This window comes from Sesamum indicum, linkage group LG9 (genome assembly GCF_026168435.1).
Source record: "Sesamum indicum cultivar Baizhima isolate 11 linkage group LG9, ASM2616843v1, whole genome shotgun sequence".
Taxonomy (NCBI): Eukaryota; Viridiplantae; Streptophyta; class Magnoliopsida; order Lamiales; family Pedaliaceae; genus Sesamum; species Sesamum indicum.
Window position 1 is genome coordinate 13896009 of NC_142665.1, and position 15011 is coordinate 13911019.

Here is a 15011-nt window from a genome sequence, read left to right on the forward strand (position 1 = left end):
TCACACGACCACTTGTTCTTCCACTGAAGATTTAGTAGAAGATGCATCAGCACTATACGAAGCATGGTACGATTTCAGTGGCGTAATCGGGAATGGACACAAGATATTGTATAGGGGGCACGAAAATGGCGTGGGAAACATATCATCAACAATGCATACCGTGCACTATTAGGATCGTGTGTTTATCATATTTGGAAGGAGAGGAACACTAGAAGATTTGAGCAAGTTGAGAACCCTCCTAGCATGGTAGCAAACCTGATTATGGAAGATATGCGCCAGCGCATAATTAGTCTAGAACTCCCTAGCTCTGTTAGCACACGTGCATTATACAGACTATGGTGGATACCTTGGCCTGTCGAGGGAGACACCTGACGAGGGGCATTGTTGTAATATTTTTTTCCTTCATTAATGAAAATTACATTTTACCAAAAAAATCGTGCAAAACAGCTAATCTTTTATCGTTCTTAGAATTCGACGAAGCTTGACCCAAACGTTGGTCTAGACCCAAGCATTTGTATTGTAAATTTGTTAAGCAATAGTAATAACTAGAAGTTAGTATAAAAGGGAAAAAATCTTGTTTTAGTAAAACCGTGGAAAACAGCTAAATTTTGAGCGTTCTCAGAATTCGACGAAACTTGACCCAAACGTAGGTCTAGACCCAAGAATTTGTGTTTTAAATTTTCCTAAGCAAAATAATGACTACAAGTGAGTATAAAACGAAAACAAACTTGCTTTAATAAAACCGTGCAAAACAGCTAAATTTTGAACGTTCTCAGAATTCGACGAAACTTGACCCAAACGTTGGTCTAGATCAAATCATTTGTGTTGTAAATTTGCTAAGCGTAATAATAACTACAAGTTAGTATAAAAGGGAAACAAACATGCTTTAATAAAACCGTGCAAAACAGGTAACTTTTGAATGTTCTCAGAATTCGAGGAAACTTGAAACAAACGTTGGTCTAGATCAAAGCATTTGTGTTGTAAATTTGCTAAGCGTAATAATAACTACAAGTTAGTATAAAAGGGAAACAGACTTGGTTTAATAAAACTGTGCTAAACAGCTAAATTTTGAACGTTCTCAAAATTCGACGAAACTTGACCCAAACGTAAATCTAGACCCAAGCATTTGTATTATACATTTGCTAAGCGTAATAATAACTACAAGTTAGTATAAAAGGGAAACAAACTTGTTTTAATAAAACTGTGCTAAACAGCTAAATTTTGAACATTCTCAAAATTCGACGAAACTTGACCCAAACGTAGATCTACACCCAAGCATTTGTGTCATACATTTTTTTGGTAAATGTAAATTTCATTAATATAAGTAATGGTACAGTACAACATGTGTTCTTCAATTGGTTTCTCCCTCAACCCAAGGGATACGCTATAGTCTATACAATGCTCGTGTACTGATTGTTGAAGGTAAATTGACACTAAGAATTCTGTGTTTGACATCATCAGTGAACAGGATGCTCAAAGTGGCTGGTGTCCTCTCAGTGTGTTCAAATCTCCTCAAATTCCTTTCCCTCCATATGTGGTAGACACATGCTGCAAGTAGTGTACGGTAAGAACTGCAAAATTTATACATTTGTAGTGTACGGTAGACACATTTGTGTTATACATTTGCTAAGCGTAATAATATCTACAAGTTAGTATAAAAGGGATACAAACTTGCTTTAATAAACCGCGCAAAAGAACTGAATTTTGATCGTTCTCACAATCCGACGAGACTTGACCCAAACGTAGATCTAGACCCAAGCAACTGTGTTATGCATTTGCTAAGCGTAAGAATAACTACAAGCTAGTATAAAAGTGAAACAAACTTGTTTTAATAAAACCGTGCTCTTATGTGCAAAAAACTATGCGAGGTCATCCGATGTGACAGGACGTCGATATAGGTGGATTGGTTGATTAGTGGACGCTTACGGGATAGTTCAATCTGGACTATACCGGATCATAAGGGGCCATGGGGATGGAGGAAACTCTTGCGTTTGCGTACTTGGATACGATCTATCGTTGAATACCGCATTGGTGAGGGGAGTGAATTTTATTTATGGAAGGATCCATGGCACACCCTTGGACCACTCATAGACAGATTCCCACGAGGGCCTTCCAGATTGGGTATGCACGAGAATGCTACATTGAATTCAGTTATCCACGAGAATCAATGGCAGTGGCCATTGATTACGGACATGGAGTGCTTAGAGATTACTCACACACTGCCTCGTATCTATGGAGGATCAGATCGGATTATTTAGAGATTTATGAATGGGAGCCCCACCACTCAGGAGCTCTATCGGCTTATGATGCCACCGGGACCGAAAGTAGACTGGACTTCACTACTTTCAGGCCCTCTGAAGATTCCTCGTCATATGTTCATCCTGTGGCTTGCGATTCTGGAGAAGCTGGCCACAACGGATAAACCATGGTTATCCCACCTTGGGCATTGCGTACTTTGCAATGATCTCTAGGAATAGAACTTCGAGGTTTAAGGAAAAAAGGTACAAAAAGAGAAAATTTAGAAAAGAAATAAATAAAGAAAAAGACTTAGCTAGAAAAAATGAATGGAAGGCTAAGAATAATACCACAAAGAAAATAAGAAGATGCTATATTTGTGGAGAAACAGATCATCTTGCTAATAGATGCAGAAACAAAAAAGCTAGAAGGCTGAAAAAGAAAATAAATAATCTTAATTTACAAGAAGAAGAAAAACAAGAAATACTCAATGTAATATTTTCGGAAAAAGAAGAATCCTCTGAATTAGAAGAATCGGAAAAGCAAAATGAACTTAAAAATATCGAAGAGAATTTTGAATATTCATCAACCACTTCTGAATCTGAAGAAGAAGAGCCATCTTGCTCATGTAGGCAGGAAGAAAATTCACATCAAGAATTTTATGAATTAATGGCAAAATTTAAAGAAATGGGAAAAATAAATGTTCTCACAGATAATCATATTATTGAATTACTTAGGGAAATAAAGGATCCTGAAGTTAGGGACATTATCCTAAGCAAGATTGATAGTAATAATGCCTCCACATCTGAGCCTATCCCATTTCATGATAGGACTATTAATAAAGCCTTTGAACCATATACAATAGCTGAGGTCAAGAAATTACTTAATGAAAAATATTCCATTAGAGATAACCCTTCTACTATAGAGGATCTCAAAATTGAAGTCGAAAAGTTAAAATAAGAAATAAAGAATATTAAAAAATACAACCAGTCTCTTACAAACAGACTTGAAAGGATTGAAATTAGTAAGAATAAAGAAATAGAAGAAGAAAATAAGAATAAGGAAATAGAAGAAGAAAAATACGAGGAAGAATTTTTATCCACTTTAGAAATAGTCACTAGTCAAAAATGGAATGTCAAAATTGATCTCTTAATAAATAACAATTTTAGGAAAACATTTACGGCTCTTATTGACAGTGGAGCAGATATTAACTGTATTAAAGAAGGCCTTATACCTAGTAGGTATTTTGAAAAAACGACCCACTCTTTATCATCTGCCAATGGCCAAAAACTAAATATAAGCTTTAAAATTCCAAAAGCTTACATATGTAATAATAAAAAATGTATTCCAACAAGCTTCTTGCTAATAAAAGATTTAACAAATGAAATTATCCTTGGAACACCTTTCCTTAAAAAGATTTGTCCGATAAAAAATATTAATGAAAAGGGTATAATAGGAACCTATGATAATGAAATAATAAAATTTGAATTCATCACCCAACCAATAGACAGGGTTATAAATGAAATAAAAGATTTAATAATATCTAAAACTAACCAAATATGCTTTATTAAGGAAGAAATAAATTCAATACAGATAAATGAATTACTTAAAAATCCTAAATTACAAGGGAAGATTAAAATGATCCAAAATAAATTTGAACTAGAAATATGTGATGAACATCCCAATGCATTTTGGCATAGAAAAAAATATATTGTTAACCTTCCTTATGAAAGTGAATTTTCAGAAGCAAACATCCCCACTAAGACAAGACCATGCCAAATGAATAGTGAATACTTAGAATTATGTAAAAATGAAATTAATTCTTTAATTGAGAAAAAACTAATTAGATCTTCAAAGTCACCATGGTCATGTACTGCATTTTATGTTAACAAACATGCAGAAAAAGAAAGAGGAAAACCTAGACTCGTAATAAATTATAAACCTCTTAATAAAGTCTTAAAATGGATAAGGTATCCGATTCCTAATAAAAAGGACTTGTTAGACAGGTTACATAGGGCAATAATTTTCTCAAAATTTGACTTGAAATCAGGATATTGGCAAATTCAAATAAATGAATTAGATAGATACAAAACAGCATTCACAATCCCATTTGGACATTATGAATGGAATGTTATGCCATTTGGACTAAAAAATTCTCCTTCAGAATTCCAAAATATTATGAATGATATTTTTAATCAATTCTCTAATTTTATCATTGTTTATATTGATGATATCTTAGTGTTCTCAAATAGTATTGAGGACCATTTTAAGCATTTAGAAATGTTTAAAACCTTAGTTATCCAAAATGGTTTGGTTTTATCAAAATAAAAAATGAGCATTTTTCAAACAAAAGTCAGATTTCTTGGCCATCATATTGAAAAGGGAGAGATTATACCCATCAATAGAAGTATTGAATTCGCTGATAAATTTCCTGATAAAATTACTGACAAAACTCAACTACAAAGATTTCTAGGCAGTCTAAATTATATAGCCCCCGACTATAAGAACCTTGCCCAAGATACAACAATATTGTATGATAGGCTTAAGAAGAATCCATCAGAATGGACTAATGAAGATACAAGAGCAGTTAGGTTAATTAAACAAAAGGTAAAATCATTACCATGTTTAACTCTTGCTAATCCAAATTGGAAGAAAATTATTGAAACAGATGCCTCTGATATTGGATTTGGAGGAATACTAAAACAAATTGATGAAAATAAACAAGAATTCTTAGTTAGATTCCATTCAGGGAAATGGAAAGCAGCCTAAAGAAATTATGCTACGGTTGCTAAAGAAGTTCTTGCAATTGTTAAATGTATTTTAAAATTTCAAGATGATTTACTTAATCAAGAATTCACCATTAGGACAGATTGTTCTGCTGCTAAATTTATGTTTAATAAAGATTTTAAACATGATGTTTCTAAACAAATGTTTGCTAGATGGCAAGCACATCTTGCCCCATTTAATTTCTCCATTGAATATATTAAAGGAGAGACAAATAGTCTCCCTGATTTCCTTTCAAGAGAATATATTGATGGAAATAAATCTGGATGAATTTGATAATGAAATATTTAGAGGAATGAATATTTCCTCAACAATTCCAAATGGTTGGATTGAAGAAATGGTCATAAGAGAAAGATATTTTATGAATGGAGTTCATTGGCCTATTTACCATTGGAAATTTTGGGACGAACCAATTGAATATAAGACAAGATTAAAAAGAATTCAAAAAATAATCAGAAAACGAATTGATAAAGTCAAGGAAGTAATTTCTGACATTCTCATACAATTTCCAGATGCAAATGTCACTGCAGAAAATCGTATGAAACAACTTTGGATAGCAAATTTGCTATACCATCAGCAAATTGCTGGTCTTTATGCGGCCTAATGAATCATCTTTGTTTTTCAGGAATGCTCCCCTAAAGGGGAAGAGGAAGAAATTCCTCCTCTAATCAGAGAGGAGGTAGGTTCCGAGCCGGTGATATTGTCAGGCATGGGAATAGAGCCTTATTAAGAGAAAATATTTCAGGAATAGGAAAATTTAATAACATCCTGAAGAAGAGAATGAGAATGAACTCTTCAAACAGTTCCTTGAATTTAAAAAGGAACGTAAGAAATTAACGACTGATGAATCATCAGCCTCTTATGCAAAAATGTTGCAGGAAGATGAAGATGAATTGGTTAATTACAAATTTAGCGAACACCACGAGATAATTATACTCCTTGAGAATGATGACTTGAGGTGGGAAAATGACCCATGGTATCTAATGAAAAGGTATCTTAATATTGCATCTTTTCCAACAGGGTCATATAAGCCTAGGGCACATTACGAATATATCCTTAAGGCTACTCAAAGTGTTGAAATTAATCACACATTTTCTAGCAATGGGAAGGAGTTCAATTATTCCAAAGCAGTAATTAAAAAATTCATCACTGCTGTTGAATGGGGAATTAACCTATTAGGGGAAAAAGAATACTTTCACTCAGAGTTAAAAAATACAATAAAATTTAACTACTGGGATTATGTTGAGGCGTTCAATAAGGCTTTTCTTTATGAAAATTATAAAAGAAAACATACATGGTTTTTCAAAATTTGTCCACTAATTTTTCAACAAGAGATACCAAATTGGGTATACCAATGATGGATAAGCTTCGGCCCATCAATTACTATTCTTCCTGAAATCTTCCAGGAATATTATACAGAATGGCTAAATTATTCGCCAAAAATAATACAAGCAGAAAAATTAAGGAAATGGATAGAAGGAATGGCTTCACTGAATTCTCTATCCCATGGATCTGGAAATGGCTGCCAGAGGTAGGAATTACCCTACAGAAAATCCCTTGCATAAAAAGGAGGTTTTGTTCGAAATTATGGAACAAGCTAATGCAAATTGATCCCGAGACCAAGAAATACTATGGTCAAGAGATCATCAATGAGATGGAGGAAAAATTACAAGAATATAAAGTTCTTGCAGAAAAGGAAGAAAATCAGGGACCCAATCCTTTTGAGCATATCTCCCAGAGAATTCTGAATAAGAAGGGGGTAATCACTAAAAATCAGATGATTGAGGAATACCTCAAACAAATGGAAAATGATTTGAAAAAGAATCTTTCGGGAATTGCTTCTCCCATGGAGACCTCAAGCAAAAATGGGAAAAATAAATTTTCTTGTCTCGCTGGGGAAGCTCAAAATCCATTTGAAAAATCTTCTCAAGAAGAATTCCTTGACAATCTTTTTAAAGGAATCCGGGAGACACTAAAAGGAAAATAAAAAATGGACATTTCAGAATCATCTGAAGACAAAGAAGATCACAAGCAGTCGGGATCAGAGTCGAAAGGAAGTAGCTTCTCCAGACTCATGAAGAAATGAACTGACAGCATGGCAAGTCAACAAAAATTGACCGAATGACACGTATCGAAAATGAGAGGACACTTGGCAGATGGAGGCCATGCGGACGTGAAGAATTGATTTTAAGTCCGAACCCACTGGTTATAAATAGAACCTTCTCCCCCCTTTTTTTGTAAGCCCTCGGAAGCCTTCATGTGTTGAAGCTGAGGCATTTCCACTTGTAATTTCTTTCTTTTCCCTTAGTTATAAAAACTTTCATTTGGCATAAGAAGAAAAAAAAAAAAGAAAAAACAAAGAGTATTTTTCATTACTGATAAACATAAGGAGAAATTGAGGGAACTTAATGATAAGGCTCTCTGGGTCGTCGGTTTAAATTATAGGTATGAATGAGGTCAGCCTTGCCATTGCTGCCCGATTTTGCCAATTTTTGGCGTTGATTTTGGGCTTTAGTGTGGTATTTTCTGACCAAAATTCATACCTATTAGTTTAAACCTACGTAAAAGGTTCCCAACTTAGTCTTTCTTTATGGTACTCGTTTCTCTTTATATTTATCGTAATCAAAAATATTCTTTCTTGCATTCCGCCTACATGGTCGGATTTACCTTTTTATTTTTGTACACTCCGCCTACATGGTCGGATTTACCTTTTTACTGTTGTTGGAAACTTAGTCTTTCTTTATGGTACTCGTTTCTCTTTATATTTATCGTAATCAAAAATATTCTTTCTTGCATTCTGCCTACATGGTCGGATTTACCTTTTTATTTTTGTACACTCCGCCTACATGGTCGGATTTACCTTTTTACTGTTGTGCATTCCGCCTACATGGTCGGTTCTTCCTACCGCCTCATGGCCGGATTTAAATTTTTATTATTTTCTTCGATCCCCCATGACCTTCGATCGTGGCCATGGTAATACGATTCAATTTCGATCATTTAATTTAGTAAATTTGAAAAGACGGCTCTTCACTCTCACTGGCAGCCAATTTTGAAGCCCAAACATAAGAATTGAAACTATTCTTATAAATAACTATTAAAAAGTATTAAATTAAAGCCCTAAATCGCTTATTCATTTGTCAAGAAAAAATGTACGAAAAATATAATTATATTTTAAATAAAGCCACCAAAAGTTTACCCGCCTTCTTAAGAGAAAATAATAGTAGAAAAATAAATTAATTTCAGTAACTTGGGCCGCCTCATCCATTTTGGAATTGAAATTTAACTTTCCTCTGGCTGCCAAGAAATATTATGTACATTCCTGATGATATCTATAAGCGCCGGGATCTCTACAATTCCCTTATTTTAAAAATTTTTTCTGTATAATTTGGAAATGGATGAAAATTATTGTTTTATTAATAATTTATGCAAATACAAAATAATTAATTTTGTATTTTTTTTAAAAAATACATAATACATAATATTTATTTTTAACAAATAATCAAAATTCTCTCTGTCACAGGCAGAAAATTTTCAATTTCCAACTATTCAGGACCAAAATTGATCCATGTATTTATTTTTAACAAATAATCAAAATTCTCTCTTTCACAGGCAGAAAATTTTCAATTTCCAACTATTCAGGACCAAAATTGATCCAAACATAAGAACTAAAGAACCAAATTGAAACTATACCTATTACCAATAAGATAAATAATAACACCTACAAATCAATATCATTAACTAAATATATATTAAATCTGCTAAATAATTTACAAGTGGTTCCAAAATTTATTCTATAATATAAACACTCAACATAATAATACAAAAATTTAATTTATAAACATTTCTTCTTTCAACGTAAGTTTATTCGAGAGAAACTTTAAAGAATAAATTATTTTCCGGGAATATTTTAATAAACATTTATCACAGATTATTAGAAATTTATTTTACATAAGTAATAAATTAATTTTAAATTATACTTAAATTGAGGCCTTCGCATTATATTTTTAAACTTGACACTTTTAAATTACAATAGCACTAAATCCCATCTCACTTATTTTTCTAACCTTTCATAAATTATGCAATTTACTTATCTGAAAATATATGTTACAAAGTAAATTACATTAAGAACAAATTTAATTTTTTATCATACTTAAACTATAAATATATACATAATATTAAATGCATATTTTAATTATTGAATTAATCCATAAACGAGATGACCAAAGCAGATAATATAATAAATTACGGTTGGTCTTAAATGTGGATTAATTCAATAACTTATCCACTAATTAAATAAAGTTTTGCAATTAAATTTTATTCTAACTATAGTAAATTATTGTTTTATTAATAATTTATGCCAATACAAAATAATTAATTTGATTAAATAATTTACTTTTACTTATGCTAATCAGATGTTTTCTGTGTCTTATAAAATAAGCTTAAATAATTTAAGAACCAAATTTACTCTATAACATAAATACTCATCACAATAATATAAAAGCATAAACACAAATACAAATGTAATATGGTTCACCTTCGATCACTTAATTTATAACATCGAGTTTATAAATAATTTAGTACATGCTTTTCATTAAAATTAAAATTCAATTTTCAACTTTTATTTTTAATTATTGGTAACCAGCGTAAATTATTCTTGTATTGGAGAGAAAAATGATGAATTAAAAAACCCTCATATGATGATGTCCCCTTGGTACACTCAACTATTAAAAAGTAATAAATTAAAGCCTTAAATCGCTTACTCATTTGTCAAAAATATAATTACATTTTAAATAAAGCCACCAAAAGTTTACAGCCTTCGTAAGAGAAAATAATAGTAGAAAAATAAAATTATCTATTAATAAATTAATTTTAAATTATAATATAGTATTTGTATTTAATAAATTTATACCTATTTATTATTTTCTGAATTTAAATAATAATTTAGTATATTAATAAACTTCGCCCATACATCATAATAAATCAAATTTATTTTACAAAAATTTGAAAAAATTACATAAAGAATTAAAATTAACTATAAATTTCATTTGATTTAGTTTCATTTTAAAATATAAAATATTATTTATAAAAAATGATGCGTCAATTAATAAATAAACTTTGACAACAAATTATAATAATAAATAAACTTTATTTTTTAAATAGTGAAATTTAAATAATAAAATTAAAATTTTAAATTATAATGGATTTTAATAAACAAATTACTAGAAATTTGTTTTTAGACTTATTATTTGATCGGAAAATAATTTTGATAGATTTCACAAAATAGAAAGAACACATTTATCCATCTCCTGGTATATTAACCAGATAAATTATACAATCAACTATATTAATAATTAATAAATAACTGTTAAGTAACACAATATAACAGGGTATGATGAGGAAACCAAATATAAATGGCAAGTCCTTCCAATATAAAGAGAAATTTATTAACAAAATTGAGAACTATTATCTTTATTTCTGTTTAAAATTAACAATAAATTTATTTAAAATATACTAATAAACATTTACCACATATTTTACACTTACATTTGATTTCTTCGTAGCAATATAAGATGGTGAATCCTTTCAAATAATTTTTTTGCAAATTAAAACTAATAATAAAATTAAAAAAAACTAATTTATCCCTAAAATTAACCACATGATAATTATAAATTAACAATACCTGTATTAAATAAAATAGGGATAATGAAACCACATTCACTAACCTAAGAAGGAGCTCATGGAAATACCAAATTGAGCAAAACACAAAACCAAGTCTAAAGAAAGAAAATCAAGCGTAATTAAAGAAAAAGAAAGAATCTTGAGAGAGGATGGACATAAGTATAATTTTAAATGAAAAGGAGGACCTAAGTATAATTTTAAATATTTTTAGGTAAAAAATATAATTTTACATTTGTACACTAAAATAACAAGTATACTATAGAGTTACCCAATTTGCTACCACAACTCTATTTCACATAAATAATAAATTAATTTTAAATTAGTTAAGCTCTCCTCACATTTGGTTTACAGTGAATGAAGAAAAATAAGTATGAAATTCCCCTCCACTTTTCTTGCACCCTAAAGTTTGTTTTATTCAATAAAATTTCTACAAGGTCAATATTTTACAAAATATATGTAAATACTTGACCAAAATTATACCGTGTGAATGCAAACAAAAAAACAATATTATCCATTTCATGATCTCCCTAATAGGTATAGAATTGGACTGTCCTTTCAATTTTCGATATTGTAATATGTAAAAAATAATTACTAGTTAATAATAAAATAAAATTGAAATAAGTACTTTTCAAATCGAGAAAGTTCTAGAAAACACTTTATTAGATTAATAGATATTTATTTACACAAATAATAAACTATTAGTTGAGCACTTCACATTATATTTTTAAATTTCCTTATGCAATTCTTAAAAAAGGTATAAATAATAAGGGATAATTATTATTAAATAAAATTAACTAGTCACTAACCACACAATAATTATGAATAAACAGAATAAATCAATACCTTATAAGGCATTTTAAAAACCTTCATTTGATCACATCCCTGAACTATCCCAAAACACTAGTAGAAAACAAAAATCAGTTACTCATTTGTCAAGAAAAAATATAAATAAAATATAATACATTTTAAGTAAAGCCGACAAAAATTTACCAACCTCCCCAAGAGAAAATGATAGCATGAATAAGTAAATATATTTTAACTAAAGCCACTAAAAATATTTACTGACCTTACCAAGATAAAATGATCGCAGAACTTGTGTCTGGTGCTTTTGGAAGATTGCATGTCCACCAACAGAAGATGTACTCCCAATCAAATACAAGTTTGCAACAATTAGTCATACAACAAAGTAAACAAAAGAACCTCTATTGGGGATAGTTTCCAAATAAATTTAGAGCATTAACATTCAATATCTCCTCTTTCTACAGCTACCGTTATTTTTTTTCTTCAAGACTTTACGAGGTGAAACCCACAAACAAAAAAGCTATAACTCTACCAACAATATCAGAACAAGGACAAAGATACTTAACTCTACCTATTTCATTACATTATGTCTTTAAACTTAACCTTCACCTTCATTGTTGTTCAAAGAAAGAAATTTAAAACTATTGATAAAGTTGGCAAGTAGGTTTAGTTTTTTAATAGGGTAGATAATACTCAGAAGTACACATTTGAGTGAAGAATCACAACCATAGTACCACCATTCACAACAAGCAAATGAGGTATGATAAGCAACTAACAATCATTCGAAGAACTCTCCAAATTTAGGTCACAATAACTTGACAAAAGGATTCACATGGCAGAGTAGAAGCTAAAAAATTTCCGACAATCATTTTAGACTATATTTGTAAACTAAGTTCCACGTTTTCACTCATATATGCAAATAAAAAGAAACTGTGTACTATGGTCACAAGACGGACAAGGTACAAGAGAGAAAGAGCATGCATGGAAGTGTTATCTTCAAGCATATTATATGATCACATCCCCTTGAATACACAAAACTATTAAAAAGTAATAGATTAAAACGAATTACTAGAATTATTGGCCAAATACTTTCCCCACAAAACACTACGGTAAAGTTACTCGTTTGTCTGGAAGGAAAATGTAATACATTTTAAGTAAAGCCATAAAAAATTTACCAACCTTCCCAAGAAAAAATGATAACATGAAAATGCAATATATTTTAAGTAAAGCCACAAAATGATCGCAGAACTTACTGCTTTTGGACAAAGATTTCGAGTCCATCGAATGAAGAGTTACTCCCACTTAAATATGATAAATTAAAAATGGACAGAGTATACATACAACAAAATACAAGAGAAAGAACCTCTATTGATTCCTTGCAACACCACAAATAGATTTAGAGCAATAAAATTCAATATCTCCTCTTTCTATAAGTTATTTCTCTTCATCAATAGCTTTTACGCGATGGAACCCTGAAACTAAAAAGTTGCAATATTCACATATGTTAACTCAGAGAACTCTACCTACAATAAGTGGGAAATATGAGATGTGAGTAGCAGGATCGATGCATCAGGTTTAACACGTAACCTACGTTAATTCTTACTTAAGCTAGAGGAGCACAATTACATTAATTTGTTATCTAAGTAACACTGAAAATGCATTCCCTCATCCTCTTTCTCCTGCCCAATTTTTAGGGAACCAAAAGAGCCTTAATTGATCCCCTATTCCTTTGTCATTCGACATCAAAAGATAATAATAGACAGAATTCAGAATGTAACAACTAGAAACAAGAGCACAAAAACGATCATTTTTAAGGGAAATTGGAAAACAGAGATAAGAGGAACATTCTAGTTAATTCACATATTTATACACCATATGTCTGAAGAGTGGTATTAAAATAGCATTCATGGTAATTAAATGAATGAGAACAATGGATCAATCTACATTAATTCTTCTCTTGCTATTTTAGAAGAATCAAGTAGATTAAATAATGTGTGAGATAACCTTTCATAAATCATCCAATTTACAAGCTCAATATATAAAAATATATTTTACAAAGTAAATTACTTATATTACCAAATACTTTACATAAAGAATAAATTTAATTTTAGATCATACTTAAACTAAGTTGTTGAGCTCCTCACATAAAATTTGACTTATTATTTGATTTGAAAATATTTTAATAAATTTGGCAGGATATAAATAGTAAGGAAATAGATACAAAATTCATTCTACGATATGCTTTCTTTTTCTCTTTTGTACAACATCCATTTTTATCTTGTCGTCTCAGGATTTGACCCACAAAATCCATTGTACAGGCTTTGTCTTCACATGCCTAAGGAATCATCAATACACAATTTAAATAGGATTATAAAATAAACAATGGATCAATTTACATTAATCCACATATTGGCATCAATCCCTAATTGAAAGAAACTTCTCACAGGCATGTCAAACGAATACTAAGGATCAAAAAATATTTTGAAATATCCTAACTGCCATCAACATGTCACCCACTCACATATTTCAGTATGGTCAGGGAAAGATGGCAGCAATGTTTTCATGAGGTACCCAATCTGCTAGATGGGAAGCTTCTTGAGCAAGCTCCAAAACAACACTATAGCTACGAGGGAATAAATTAACACAATTATTGGAATAATGAGCGTATGGAAGCACATATTCTCATGACTTTCATATACTATAAAATCCTTAGCAAACAGAATTTCCTGAAATACTGGCACAAGCCTCTTTAAATTTATATAATTTCCACGTGTGATAAAGTAAATAATAATGCTTCTACACCAGGCATTACAAAAATTGGAATTCTAGGAAGCAATAGATATCTGTGGAGAACTAAAGAAAAATAAGCCAATTATTCTGTTCCATTTTGGCCTAAATGGCCTACTATACTCAATTCCAGGTGTATGTGCTCAATTGCAAGGCTGTTATTATACGACTGGTTTCCATAAACAAGTGTTCGTGGTGTTCCAACCGCACAAGCAGAGAAAGTGATTCCATTTTTATTTGAAAAGCTAGTTTGATTCAAGCATTATGACTTACTATGAGTAACTTTGTGGACATGATAGACGACTACCAACAACTACGCAAGCCACTTTCTAGATTATTGATGGAAACTACATGCTATAACCAAAATTAAATTAACCAATAGCCATCTCACTTAAACAACAAACCACAAACCAAGTAACTTTGCATGCAGCAACATCGTAGGTTGTGTCTTCATCTTACGAGCAGCAAAAAATGTTTTCCAAGCACTCCATTGTCTCTGTATCCAGAACAACAACTCCAGATAGCGAGTGGATATTGCTTTTTTCTTTTTCTTATCTCTTGTAGATATTGCATTTTTTTCTTTTTTTCTTCTTCTTTTTTTTTTTTTTGGTATATATAGCTTTCTTGAGTTTGTTTTTCTTTTCTTTTTTTGGGGATATTCCTTTATTTCATTGTTTCTTCTGCTCGTTTCCAAATGCATCTTGAGAAATCTGTTGAAAAAATAC

At 30.8% G+C, this 15011-nt stretch overlaps 1 long non-coding RNA gene across 35 annotated transcripts in view; it reads right to left on the bottom strand.

The window, feature by feature from the left end:
• Positions 1-1533: 1533 nt before the first annotated feature.
• The window catches only part of LOC105180252 (uncharacterized), a 50545-nt gene continuing 37067 nt past the window's right edge, over positions 1534-15011 (bottom strand). For 31 of the 35 annotated variants that reach the window (XR_016067142.1, XR_016067162.1, XR_016067161.1 and 28 more), the window contains one exon: positions 13488-14996. This is a non-coding gene — a long non-coding RNA (uncharacterized LOC105180252). Of the gene's footprint in view, positions 1549-11541; positions 14997-15011 lie in introns of those variants that run through there. The other 4 variants (XR_016067130.1, XR_016067129.1, XR_016067128.1 and 1 more) reach the window with 4 other exon arrangements.